This window comes from Pseudorasbora parva, chromosome 10 (genome assembly GCF_024679245.1).
Source record: "Pseudorasbora parva isolate DD20220531a chromosome 10, ASM2467924v1, whole genome shotgun sequence".
In the NCBI taxonomy this organism is placed as follows: domain Eukaryota; kingdom Metazoa; phylum Chordata; class Actinopteri; order Cypriniformes; family Gobionidae; genus Pseudorasbora; species Pseudorasbora parva.
The window spans coordinates 37,262,680-37,276,208 of NC_090181.1; the positions used below are offsets into that span (position 1 = coordinate 37,262,680).

Here is a 13,529-nt window from a genome sequence, read left to right on the forward strand (position 1 = left end):
GAACTCATGCTACAAGATCCTGCTCTTTCAGATTTAGTCAGATCCCGAAAGATCCTTCACAGCCTTTTGCCTCCTGCAGCAGACATTGTGACGATGTTGGGTTCACATGCTACACCTCGAGCATATCTTGATCTTTTAGATTTTTTTATGGAACCGTTGTGGATGGCGATGAGTTATTTGCTAAATTCTTGAAAACACTGCAGGATGCAGGAGAAAAACCATCCCAGTTCTTACAATGTCTGCAAGTAGCTTTGACGCTGGCCATAAGAAGAGGTGGCGTGTCTTCTAGTGAAGCTGACCAACACTTGCTGCGACAGTTCTGTAGGGGTTGTCGGGACAATGCCCTAATTTCAGAGTTTCAGCTTGAACAAAATAAAACTGATCCCCCTCCCTTCTCAGAACTTTTACTGCTGTTGCACACAGCAGAAGACAATCAAAGCAAAAAAGAGTTCTGTATGAAAAAGCATCTAGGCTCAATCAAACAGCACACTACGACTTACTCCCTCTATGCTTCCTCGGATGAGGGGGTGTCGCCTCAAACGTCTATTTCTGACTTAAAAAAGCAGGTTTCAGTGCTTCAAGACCAGGTGGAGAGCTTAAAGAAGGCCAAAGAGCAAACCAAGGATTCTCACGATAGTAGGGTTTGTGACTTGCAAAAACAAGTAGCGGAGTTGCAGAGTCACATTGTTACTGTTAAGCCAGCCAAGTCAGCACATGTTAAATCAACTGCAAAGATGACCAAATCACAGTCTGTGCAAACAAACTTGAGTGAAGTTTCCCAAAACAACTGAGTAAGCCTAAACCCTGGTAGTGTTTTCGCTGTGGTGAGGATGGCCACATTGTCTCATCTTGTGATAATGCAGCAAATCCTGCTCCGGTAGCCTCCAAAAGAAAGCTTCTGAAGGAGAGACAGTCTACCTGGGAGATACTTGTGGGGTCATCCCATCCTGCCCCTTTAAACTAGAACCAGCTCCAGTTGAAGGACAAACAGGGGCTGAAACGTGTATCAGGGGTCCCGAAGAGTATAAGAGCAAAAGTTGCAATTGGCATGTGCGTACCAGAAACAAAGCATTTGTTCTGCCAAAGGGATTGGTTGGGGCAAAGTGCACAGCTGAAATCCTTATTGCAGGTCAAAAAGGCAATTGTCTTCTCGATACAGGCTCACAGGTGACCACATATTCACAGACATATTATGAGCAGAATTTGTCCCATTTGGAAATCAAGCCTCTTGAACATCTTCTTGAGGTGGAGGTAGCAAATGGTCAGCTCGTTCCTTACCTTGGGTATATCGAAATTGATGTTGTGTTCCTCAAGGATTTCCTCAGAGCTGAGACCAAGATTTCACCACTTGCTTTGGTCACTGCAGATACCAGCGGTAGTGCTTAATCTTCTGTACTTATAGGCACAAACACCCTTGACTTAGCCTATGAGAATAATTCTGATTCAGAGCATATGGGATCTTGTCAGACCTTATCTTATGGTTTTAAAGCCATTCTGAATGTTCTTGGACACAGATTCAAGCAAAAATCCAATAGCATTGTTGGGTCTATGCGAGTTATAGGTACCAAGCCTGAAGTTGTTCCTGCCAGAAAAACTCTCCTTCTTGAAGGCTCAATCAGTACACAATAGCCGTCTTCTGTTAAATTAGTTCTTATGGAGTCACCTTCTGATTCTTCTTTGCCAGGAGGTCTTTTGTGTCCAAGGTCCTCTTGTCTTGTCACACTTCCTCCTAGGACATCCCGGAAAATCCCAGTGATCCTGAAAAATGAAACTGAGCATGACATTCTAGTCCCTGGAAAAAGTGTCATTGCAGAATTACAATCGCAGCAAAGTGTGATCACAAAAGAAGCTGCAATGGGGATTAACAACCAGACCAGACGGCTACATGATGAAACCCCCTTCAAACAAAGAGCTCGGCCAATACACCCTCAGGATTATGATGCAGTTCGCAAGCATCTGCAGGAGTTACTAGATGCTGGTGTCATTCGGGAATCGGAGTCCTCGTTTTCCTCACCTATTGTAGTCATTCCGAAGAAAAATGGGGATGCATCGACTACCTCAAACTCAACCTGCAAACCTCAGGCACAAATAAAAGATTCAGTAGGCCACCGGGCGGAGGCGTTACCCCTTCTAAGGCCAATTTGACCTTCGATTCGACCTCCATGTGAGTGCCGAGACGATAAGTCTCTCCGGAAAAATGCACTCGGGAGTAGACGGGCGTTCGGAGCGGTCAAAAATGCGGGATAAAGCATCGGGTTTGATGTTTTTTGAACCCAGGCGGTACGATAGAGAAAATTCAAAACATCCAAAAAAAGAGAGTTGAGTCTTTTGGCAGATCTAATATATTCCAGATTCTTATGGTCGATCCAAACGATAAAAGGAACCCTCGCTCCCTCTAACCAATGACGCCATTCCTCCAATGTGAGCTTAACTGCCAACAGTTCCCTTTTACCAATGTCGTAATTACATTTGGCTGGTATGAAAAAAACGTGCAAGGATGCATCTTGTCATCCGAGGAAGAGCGCTGGGAAAGAACTGCTCCTACCCCCACCTCTGAAGCGTCCACTTCCACCACAAACTGACATGATGGATCGATGAGGGGCGATGAGAATGAGAGCCGAAACAAGTGGCTCTTGAGGTTGGAAAATGCAGTTTCGGCTGCACCAGACCACCTGAACGTCACTTTGGGGGAGTTCAACGCTGTCAGAGGCGCAGCTAGTTGGCTGAAGTTACGAATGGAACGTAGATAAAAATTGTCGAACCCCAGAAACCTCTGCAGGGCCTTGCGGGAATCTGGGGTTGACCAATCTATCACAGCCTTAACTTTGTCGGGATCCATGCGAATTCCCTTGGACGAGACAATGTGCTCTAGGAACGGAACAGACTGTGCATGGAAAGCGCATTTCCTGGACAAAAAGCCCGTTCGCTAGCAACCTCTGGAGCACTAGTCGAACGTGCTGGACATGTTCCTGGAGAGACAAAGAAAACATCAAAATGTCATCCAGGTAGACATAAATGAACTGATCTACCATCTCTCCCAGCATGTCATTGACTAGTGTTTGGAAGACTGCTGGGGAGTTGGACTCCCAAGCCCGAAGGGCATGACAAAATATTCAAAGTGCCCCCTAGGGGTATTAAAAGCAGCCTTCCACTCATCCCCCTCTCTTATGCAGACCAAATGATAAGCATTAAGTAAATCCAATTTTGTGAATATTGATGCTCCCTGCAACCTCTCAAAGGCTGAAGACATCAACGTCAAAGGATAGGTATTCTTTACTGTGATGTTGTTCAGCCCTTGGTAATCAACGCAAGGTCGCAGGGACCCATCCTTCTTACCCACAAAAAAGAACCCCGCCAACGCCAGAGCAGAAGAGGGGCGGATGAACTTGGAGGCTAGCGAATCAGAAATGTATTTCTCCATGGCCTCCCTTTCTGGAATAGAAAGTGAGTATAACTTTTCCTTAGGTGGAGACGTACCTGGCATAAGATCTATTGCACAGTCATAGGGACGGTGAGGAGGAAGAGAAGCAGCCCTGGACTTACTGAACACTTCCTTCAGGTTGAGGTACTCCTTGGGCACGTTAGAAAAATTCACCACCTCCTCCTGTAACACAGACCTAGACACAGACGTATGAGCAGACACAAGACAAGAGGCATAGCCCTCCCTCAATAAACTAACTCTCTGTGCATTATTGGATCCTGTTTCTTCCTTGCAACACAGACAGAGCATTGTAGTATCACTGAGGAAAAATTACACTCATTCACTGCTATAGGAGGAGAAGAATTAGCTAAACTTGTTAAATCATCAAAATCAACAACATGTTTGCTTGACCCTATACCAACTAGGCTATTAAAAGAGATACTTTCAGAGGTCATAGATCCTCTGCTTAATATTATTAATTCATCCTTGACATTAGGATATGTACCGAAAACTTTTAAGTTGGCTATAATTAAACCACTTATTAAAAAAACACGACTTGATCCTAAAGAATTTTTCAATTACAGGCCAATCTCAAATCTACCCTTTCTATCAAAAATACTAGAAAAGGCTGTGTCCTCACAATTATGTTCCTTTTTTTTTTTTTTTAGAAAGAAATGGTATATGTGAGGATTTCCAGTCATGATTTAGACCATATCATAGTACTGAGACTGCTCTAATTAGAGTTACAAATGATTTACTCTTTTTATCTTATCGTGGTTGTATCTCTCTATTAGTGTTTCTCGGTCTTAGCACTGCATTCGATACTATCGATTACAATATTCTTTTGAATAGAATCAAAAATGATGTTGACATTAATGGAACTGCGTTGGCATGGTTTAAATCATACTTATCTGACCTTTATCAGTTTGTAGCAGTAAATGAAGAGATGTCACACCGATCACAAGTTCAGTATGGAATACCGCAAGGCTCAGTGTTAGGACCGTTGCTTTTCTGTAGTGAGAAGAGGAGCAAGCATCGAGTCAAAAAAGGTCTGCATAACTCGGGCTCACCCGCGTACCTCTCCAGTGTTGGGATGCATGGCTCGTGTGGGTTGATGACGGCGACTGGATTGTGGGGAACAGATGGTGGGCTGGGTGCAGTGGGCGATGTCAGCTGTTTTATCTGAGTCGTGAGCTCGGACATCTGCTTCACGAGTGCCTGCACAGCCCGTGCGTTGGCGGTGACGGTGACATGCTCCTCCTGCCGTTCCATACGTTGACTGTTGGCAGTCAGATATCCTTTTAGTTCAACCATCTTCGCTGGATCCATGATTGGTCAGATCGTTCTGTCATGTGCACTAGGAGAAAGAACAGAGGATTCAATTGTGAATAAGATAAAAAGGTGTATTCTCTCAAAACACCAGGTTTAATGATCAGAAAGTCACAGAGGCTGATAACAGCAAAGTCACAAGAAGGTTCGCTGGGCACTGAAACGTCCGTGAAGCAGGGAGGCAATCGGACAGACACGGTCGGCTGGGACCCGGAAATCTTAGTTGTGCAAATTATTAATTACAGAGTTTTAAATACACATATATCAACATCATTAAAACAATGTACCCCCCTCCCACCACCTTTTATAAATAAATATGGGGGGGTCACATCACACACACACACTTACAAATGTCTACAAATTTGCTGTGACAACATCCAATTTCTTGTGAGACATGAAAATGTTTTAAAATCCGTACAATTAATAATTTAATTTTTAACCTACCCTTCCAGAATTTTTGTGTTACAACAAGCGGTAATTGGTCTTTTGGATGCCTTTAATAAGCAGTGGTGTCTGTGAGTTTGTTTAAGCAAACAGAGCCGAAAATTAATTTGTGGAAATATTCCGCTTAAATAGCCTTTCTTCTGAGGTAAAATAATTGGATAATTGAATTGAGAGACTCATTGGGTAGTGGTTTATTTAAAGATTACTTCTGAATTGGGTAGGTTGGGGTCCACTTCTGAACCAGCTGTCTGAATTTCTAATAGAATCTGCATTCGGATGTTGCTGGTGACAGGGGGCGGTTCCGAAGGGATGGTGTTTTGGAGGTATGGGCATCTGGGTTGCTTTAAACAGAGAAAATGGTGATTTTGCCTGAGGAAGCATGTTTTGGGGGAGACCATCCAGGGTCGATGTAGAAAAGGGAGATGGTCTTGCACTTGCAAATGTCCCTAAAGCTTGGGAAATGACTGGAAAGGAGAGAGAAAGCTGAGGTGGAAAATGAGAAGACTGGGTCTGTGCCGCTAGCAGAGGCATCCTCATGCTAGGGTCTGCTGTAAGCCACGGCTGGGGAAAAGGTTTAGTGGTAGCCAGAGGGTAAGGATGGGCCTGCGATTCTAGCGGAGGCAGCCTCATTGTGGGCTATGAACGACGGAGAGAATTTGGGTTGGTAACAACAGGATGTACCTGCCCTGCTAGCGGAGGCAGCCTCATGCTAAAGGGAAAGATGATCGCTTTTTGCAGCCGGTAATTCCAAACAGGGAACAGTGCTAGAACAACCCACTGAGTGATGCTGAGCAGAAAGTGAAGAAGGTGGTGGTCTAGCAGCAGTGGAATCTGGGGCCCATTGGATTGGCTTCCGACTGTGGACTGGAGCTGGAGACTCAGTGATGGCACCTGGTGGTGTAATGGCCCTCTTTGGGAATGGCTGGATTTGATGAAAAATCCTGGAAATTGGATATTGGATATTTTTTGTTGGACATGGAAGAGTTCAATCTTCGACATGGTGGCTGTTAGGCAAAACCTGTTCTGAAGACTGCAGAGAATCTGTAGGTGAGTTTGACTGTGAATATATATGGCTTCCCTAGTGAAAAAAAAGTATACTAAGTATACTTGCGGCCAGACTCATTTTCAGTATACTTGAAGTGTGCTATTTTGACACAACTAATTTTGTACTAAGTATATTTAAGTTGTAATTAAATTGTGTTAAACCACAACTTTAAGTGTATTTAGTGTACTTTTGTGTGCTAAATTGGAACAACTTTAAGTATACTTAGTACACTTTAAGTATAGTGACTAATTACATGCTTAGTGATATTAAATGTGCTTTATTTGTATTATATGTAGATTTTATTTGTGTTAAGTATATTTTATTTGTATTATAAGTATACTTTATTCGTGTTATAGTACACTTTATTTGTATTATAAGTACACTTTGTGTTATAGCATACTTTATTTGTGTTTTAATAAATTACAAATGAATTACGAGTACATTCAGAACACACAAGCAATATACTATGAAGATAATATATATTTTATTTACCTTGACTCATTCAAATATCTAAAAATATACACTTTGTAGTCAATAACAATACAATGTGTTATTACTTAGCTATACATTGTACAATATACTTTGAATTACATAATGTTACACAATACAGTATTTTAAATATGCTACATTATATTTTAATGAATTACTTACTGATTTACTTTCCCAATGTTGAATGCATTTGTTTTCAAGGACATTACAATAAAATAAATCAAATCTAACACACATAACTAATGAAGAGACATTTCATTAAACAAGCCCAACGATTTTTATAAATGGTTTCACATGGTTTCAGCAAAGCTAAACAAAATTAACTTTGTTTTTCATTAAATGAACACTGGAAGATGTTGGAAAACATATAATTGAACTAATTCCACTGACCATCTCTATACATAAATATAAATTACACATTATATTCAATTTTCTGGTGAGCTGCTCATTACACTTGCATCTGATGACCGCTTACACATAATCTGGGATAGTTGACAGCAAACACTCGTGAAGAACGCAATCTGTTAACAGAATATATGAGATAAGGTCAGGTGCATTGGCTGCAGGCATTGAGCAACACAATCTGATTGGTCACAGACCAATGAAGAGACATTTTAATTCCGATAAGAAACCACTATTTAACTCATATTTTCTTGCGTTGTATTTTAAGTGTGCTGTTGGTTTAATATAGATGTGTGTGTACGATTGTAATACGAATCTTCTTTGCCAGTTTAAACTTATTAAACATATTTACACTTAAATCACAACTAAAGTAGGGCTTATAGCATACACTGTATATATTTAAAAATGGGCTTTTAGTGCATATAATAATAATTTATTTATATAATAATAATCTATTATCACTTATTTATTCATGCTTAAGCTTGAACAGTTAAGCATGAATAAATAACCTTAAACAGTATTTAACTTTTTATACAGCTTAATGATATTAATTATGTATTTTTAAAATATGCTTTTAGTGCATTGTTAACAATTTTGAGCATAAATTTAAAATGTATAAGAAATATAAGTATAAAGTAATGTTCAAATAAGTACACTTTACAAAAGTACACTGAACTTTCATTTAAAGTATATTTTTCTAAAATATATTTTAAAAAAATATACTAAAATACAATTATTTTAAAGTGTGTTAAAAGTTGTATTGTGAAATATGATGCTAATATATTTTTTATATATTTAGAAATGGTACATTTTTTGTAAGTATATTTCTAATATACTATCGGAAAAGAGAATATATTTGAAATACAATAAAGTATACTTTTTTTTTTCACCAGGGCTGCCTTCGTGCTATTAAGTAGCACTTGAGTAGCTTATTTGATGTGTTCCCCCCCGAACTAGGTTAATAAAACATAATTTGGTTAAATGTTGGGTAGGGAATGTTTTCATGAACACCTTTTTAAATTCTTGTTGAAACTCTTCACATCCTGAAAGCAATCAATAATAGAAATATTGGTCTAAATATATTTTTTTTAAAAACATATATCTTCTGTGGAAGTCTCAGGACCATACAATGTTTGTCCATTGCATTAATTCTGAATGTAATAATAGAATCAAATAAAATCTTCCCTGCATGTCAACATCACCGTTTTTGTCACCTTCATCAGCACGTTCCATGAGGCTATACAGAGTTGTAGAAGATTGTTATTGAGCACCACAGACAACCAGCAGCCATCTTTTACAGTTCCTCCTTAACCAAAACAACAAGCTTATGCTGTGTTCATGCCATGGTTTAACCGTAAGATGGAAATCTGTGAAATTCTAGTTTTAATTGTCTAATTACTTTTTGAGTCACTGTATATCAGATTTAGTCAAATCCATTGTTCAGATTTATTTTTTTAATGTTCCTAGCCATGGGCAGTATTTTGCTCTTGAACATTTAAAGCTGCAAAGCTGTAGCATGTACAAAATGACTGTCAATTACTGTGATTAACTTTAAAGGCTGTGCATCTATTATGTAATATGCCAAAATGATGTAATATGCCACCTATTGGCACTTTGCATCTGTTTTCTCTCCTAATCCGTGCTCGCATACTGTGTTTTGAGGGAGCCCACACAGGGCATAAAACACACAGAGCACCTGCTCTGACATGTTACAGGAGGCCAGGTTTTCAGGCCATGATTTCACACAGTGGGATCAGTTTTAATTATTGATGTACAGTACCACAACAAAGGATTAAAGACATTAAAGCATGATTTAAAAAAAGTGCTCACCTTAAAAAAACTTCTCAAGTCTATCCACACAGGTGTAATTGACAAAAAAGAACTTCAACTTGAACTCCAACTGAAACATCTTGATTTCCATCTCTCTCTCCAGCCGTTGAAATATGGTGGCTCCCAGCAGTAACCAAAGTGAGCAAATATGAAAAGAACAGCCCAACTACAGTAGTCTGGTCTTACCAGACTCTTTTACATTTAATTTATACATAGAGTCTGGCCACTCTCTATTGACACGGGTTTATTTTCACGAAGGCGGGTACTCTGTTGAAGTTTCAAACTATTGGATCTGCCCTGAGCCTCTCTGGATCTGCCATAACCAATCGCTAACGTATGGTCGTGACATGTCATGTCCTTTGCCTGTTTCACACAAATCCGACAAAATAAATGTGCACTTGTGCATGCCACCTCAGTGATAAAATCATAGGATAAAACCTAAAACTCATGCATTCGGATTGTGATTTATTCACGCCACGGTGAAGGGGAGAGTTTTGTGATCGGGAACGCGCTGCTCACGTGGTCCATAACATGATTGTATGCTGTAAATAAAATGTCATAAGCTTGGTATTATAATAAATGCTGCTATAAATAAAAGACAAATTCAAATGTTTAAGTGCTTTTATTTTAAATTGTTTGAGTGGTGATGAAATATATTGCTCTTGTAAATACTTGCCAGCATTTTACAAGTCTAGAAATGCATCCATATAACAGCAAAGCAACCGTATGGTGCTCTGCAGTGGTCAAAAATTATTATAAACAGTGAATTTTGAAATGATATATTCTTGAAAACTCAGAGATGTGGATTCGGACAGCTATTACATCACCACACGACCTTGCGTTTGTCAAAAGCAGTAGCTAACTCAGCCGGGGATTTTTACATGGGTGGTGGGAGACGGACAGCAATAAAATAACTGACCAGTCCCTGTAACTTAAATAATGGCAATACCTTCCAACCCCACAAGATACAGTTACCGTCCGAATAGCTTCAGCATCTCCTTCAGCACTAACAGAGCGAGCTGGAAAATCAAACTTTTCCCGAATTCCCCCTGTTGGGGAAGAGGGGCACAACATAATGGCCACCAACAAACCCCAGCAACGCTGTAATTGGTGGCAAAGGTGCTTCAACAAAGTATTGAGCAAAGGCTGTGAATACTTAGACATTTTACCCCCTTTTTTTTTATTAAACCAGTGTTCATTTTGGCAGCCATTTTTTTATTTAGTCTTAGTCTTCATCTTTAGACAAAAATGCTTATTGGTCTTAGTCACATCTTAGTCATTTTGTCTTTCATAGTTTTAGTCTAGTTTTAGTTGACAAAAAGTCATTGCATTTGCATTGCATTGCAAGTTTTAGTCATTACTTTTAGTCAAACTGCTATTACCAACATTTATTTATGAATTTTTATATATGTAGTCTTTAGACAAAAATGGTCATGACATGTTTTTCTCTCTATTTAGACCAATTCAATTAAGCTTATGATAAATTTAAATCTAGGTAACAAGGCTGTATTAACATTACACTCTTAGTAGTAGCACTTGTGCAATGCTACATATGCCTTTTCCTTAAGCTGGGCATACACTGTGCGATTTTCATCCGATTTCGAGCCGAATTCTGACTCGTGCGACTCTTTTTTTTGGGTCGGGAAGATTTTCAGGTTTATCGTGCATTGTTTGTCGAGAGGTGTTCGTGCAGTGTACAGGGGGAAATGAGAGGCGACAAACCTCTCACGATTGGGAATCGGATGGTCGGATGAATTTCTGGCATGTCAGAAATTCTACTCACCCCTCGTGTGGTTATCGCACAGCTGAAGCAAAGCCACGAACTGATTGCCCTATTTCCCCGCACTGCGCGAAAGCAGTTTAACCATTTAATTTTTAAAAGCATTAAGGAAGAAAACGAAAAGAGGGAGATCTTTAATTATGTAGGCAGCTATCAAATAGCAGAAATTAAGTAAACTGTTGTGCATCCAGTTTGTGTTGTATAATAATAATAATAATAATAATGCGTTCGATTTATATAGCGCTTTTCAAGGCACTCAAATCGCTTTACATAGAAGGGGGGAATCTCCTCAACCACCACCAATGTGCAGCATCCACCTGGATGATGCGACGGCAGCCATATTGCGCCAGAACACTCTCCACACACCAGCTGATTGGTGGAGAGGAGACCGAGTGATGAAGCCAATCAGGATATGGGGATTATTAGGAGGCCATGATGGACAGAGGCCGATGGGCAGATTTGGCCAGGATGCCGGGGTTACACCCCTACTCTATTTCCGAAAGACATCCTGGGATTTTTAATGACCACAGAGAGTCAGGACCTCGGTTTAACGTCTCATCCGAAAGACGGTGCTCTTTGTCAGTATCAAGCCTGCAGTCTACCTCTCATTTACTGAAGCTTTCGCGCCTCGATCGCCCCCCGGTGACCGGTCCCAGTATAGCCGCCCCTCTGTGTTTTCTAATGGACGCGAGGCAAACTAAATAATAAAATTACACTTCAAAAATGTTCCCCCAAAGTTAGTTTATGTCACTGAAGGCAGTTATCATCACGATGATTTCATTTCAGGTGTTCGTTTTTAAAATAAGTTTAGTTTGAGTTAGTTATTTGATGCTATAAAAACGGGGGGTGTGACGTCATGATTGACAGCTGAGACTGACGGCTTCTCTGAGTGAAGTTGTCACTGAGGCACTAACGGACTTTTTTCGAAATTTTTGGGAGCAGATTAGAGCTTTAGCTTTAATTTCTACATTTCCATAACTGTTTATTTCACACCAACATAATTAATTGTTCTGCATCTGCGAGAGTGTGGACGGGCTTTTGATATCGTGACTGTACTTCCTGCTCTACTTCCTGCGCTCTACTGCGCAACTCCGGTCCCGAAATCGCTACTGCGCAGACTCGGTCCCAAGATGTCCGCGCCGTGCAAGGCCGCCTGAAAGCTTCAAATATGGCAAGCGGAAACGGATGATGTCGAGTCGTCCATATTTTTTTACGGTCTATGGTCAGTATAGTGTCCCCATAACTATACTGGGGTGTTAGGACCCACACAGACCACAGGGTGAGCACCCCCTGCTGGCCTCACTAACACCTCTACCAGCAGCTACCTGGTTTTCCCAGATGGTCTCCCATCCAGGTACTGACCAGGCTCAGCCCTGCTTAGCTTCAGTGGGAAACCTTGGGCTATAGGGTGATATGGCTGCTGGTATATATCCAGTGCCTCTTATTGATTTAGCTAGTTGATCATTAATTTACTTGTTTTACTTTCACATTTTATTTTATTTAAAAAAAATATTAATTCATATTTAGCCTAGGCCTACTTAATCTTATTATGACTGAAAGTGGGAACCGTTGTCCATCTTGACACAATGTCATGTTTCCCATTGTCCTTTTCACATTTTAATTCATGAATGCGAGTCAGCGGATAATACGCAATGCGCAAACGCAGTCTCAAACCTAGTGAATTATTCACTACAGAAAGTGAAAGTAAAATCTGACAAGCTTTCGGCACATATTCTCAGACAACGAGAGATACATGTAATTCAACATGCTGATAACGTAGCCTACTGCCTGAATTTATTTTCATAATATTTCTATTTTGGTCCATATTGTGAGAAAAAAATAGAAGAGAAGTAGGCCCATTTTGTGTTAAACAAGTTGTTTTTAGATAAATCTGCTCTTACATTTCATTGAGACGGACATAATTGCAGTGTTTTGACATTATAATAATATAATTATAGACCTATAATTCCTTTTTTAATCGGGCTAAATGTTTTTAAATAGTGAGGAGTAGTCTATCTTTTATTTTATTATGCAGTGTGTCGATTATGCATTATGAAATTGTTGGGGGGAGGGGGGCGAATTAATGTAATATCAATTTAATAATAAAAGTAGGCCTACTCTAATAATAATAATAATATTTTTATACATAAATTCTAAATCCTATTGATATCAATAGCTGATGCATTTGATAGGCTATCTCTCTATAATACACCATGGTCTATCTTCGCCACGGGGGTTTTATTGTGCATTTTTCACCCGTACAGTGTGAGCAGTCAAGACGCGCTTGACGGTCGGACCGCACAGTGTGAGCACATCAATCATGAACTTTGGCTTTACATCTCATGCGATCTACTCGTACAGTGTGAGTAGGTAACCTTGCTGAAATCGCATAGAACTCGCACAGTGTATGCCCAGCTTAGATAGCCTATATGTGTCACAATTATGTTCTGTCCTGTCGTCACCTGTGCTCGTTTATTCTGTCGGTTGGTTGGTTTATTCTCTCGGTCGGTTATTCTGTCAGGGTTGGTTGAAGATGAGGAGGAGTAGGAAGAGGGCAACACAGGAGATGAGGGTTCAACACAGACTTTACTTCAAACATCAACATTAACAGCAACAACAACAAACCACAAACAATAACCAACTCTCCAAGTGAATAACAAAGATGGACTCACCCCTGCAAAAACTCCTTCTCTGCCCAGAGAGCCAGCCATATCTGGACTACCTAGCCGGGATGATCCGGAGCAACGGTCTCTCACCTGCAGACAGCGCTTCCGAAGTGCCCACGGAGG

The 13,529-nt window shown here is 40.2% G+C and overlaps 1 protein-coding gene and 1 pseudogene across 1 annotated transcript in view; one reads left to right on the forward strand and one right to left on the reverse strand.

Moving 5' to 3' along the window:
- LOC137090744 (uncharacterized) overlaps positions 1-13,529 on the forward strand; it is a 139,362-nt gene that overhangs the window by 77,973 nt on the left and 47,860 nt on the right. The gene's annotated exons all lie outside the window — the stretch shown is intronic.
- LOC137091708 (5S ribosomal RNA) lies at positions 12,053-12,165 on the reverse strand (annotated as a pseudogene).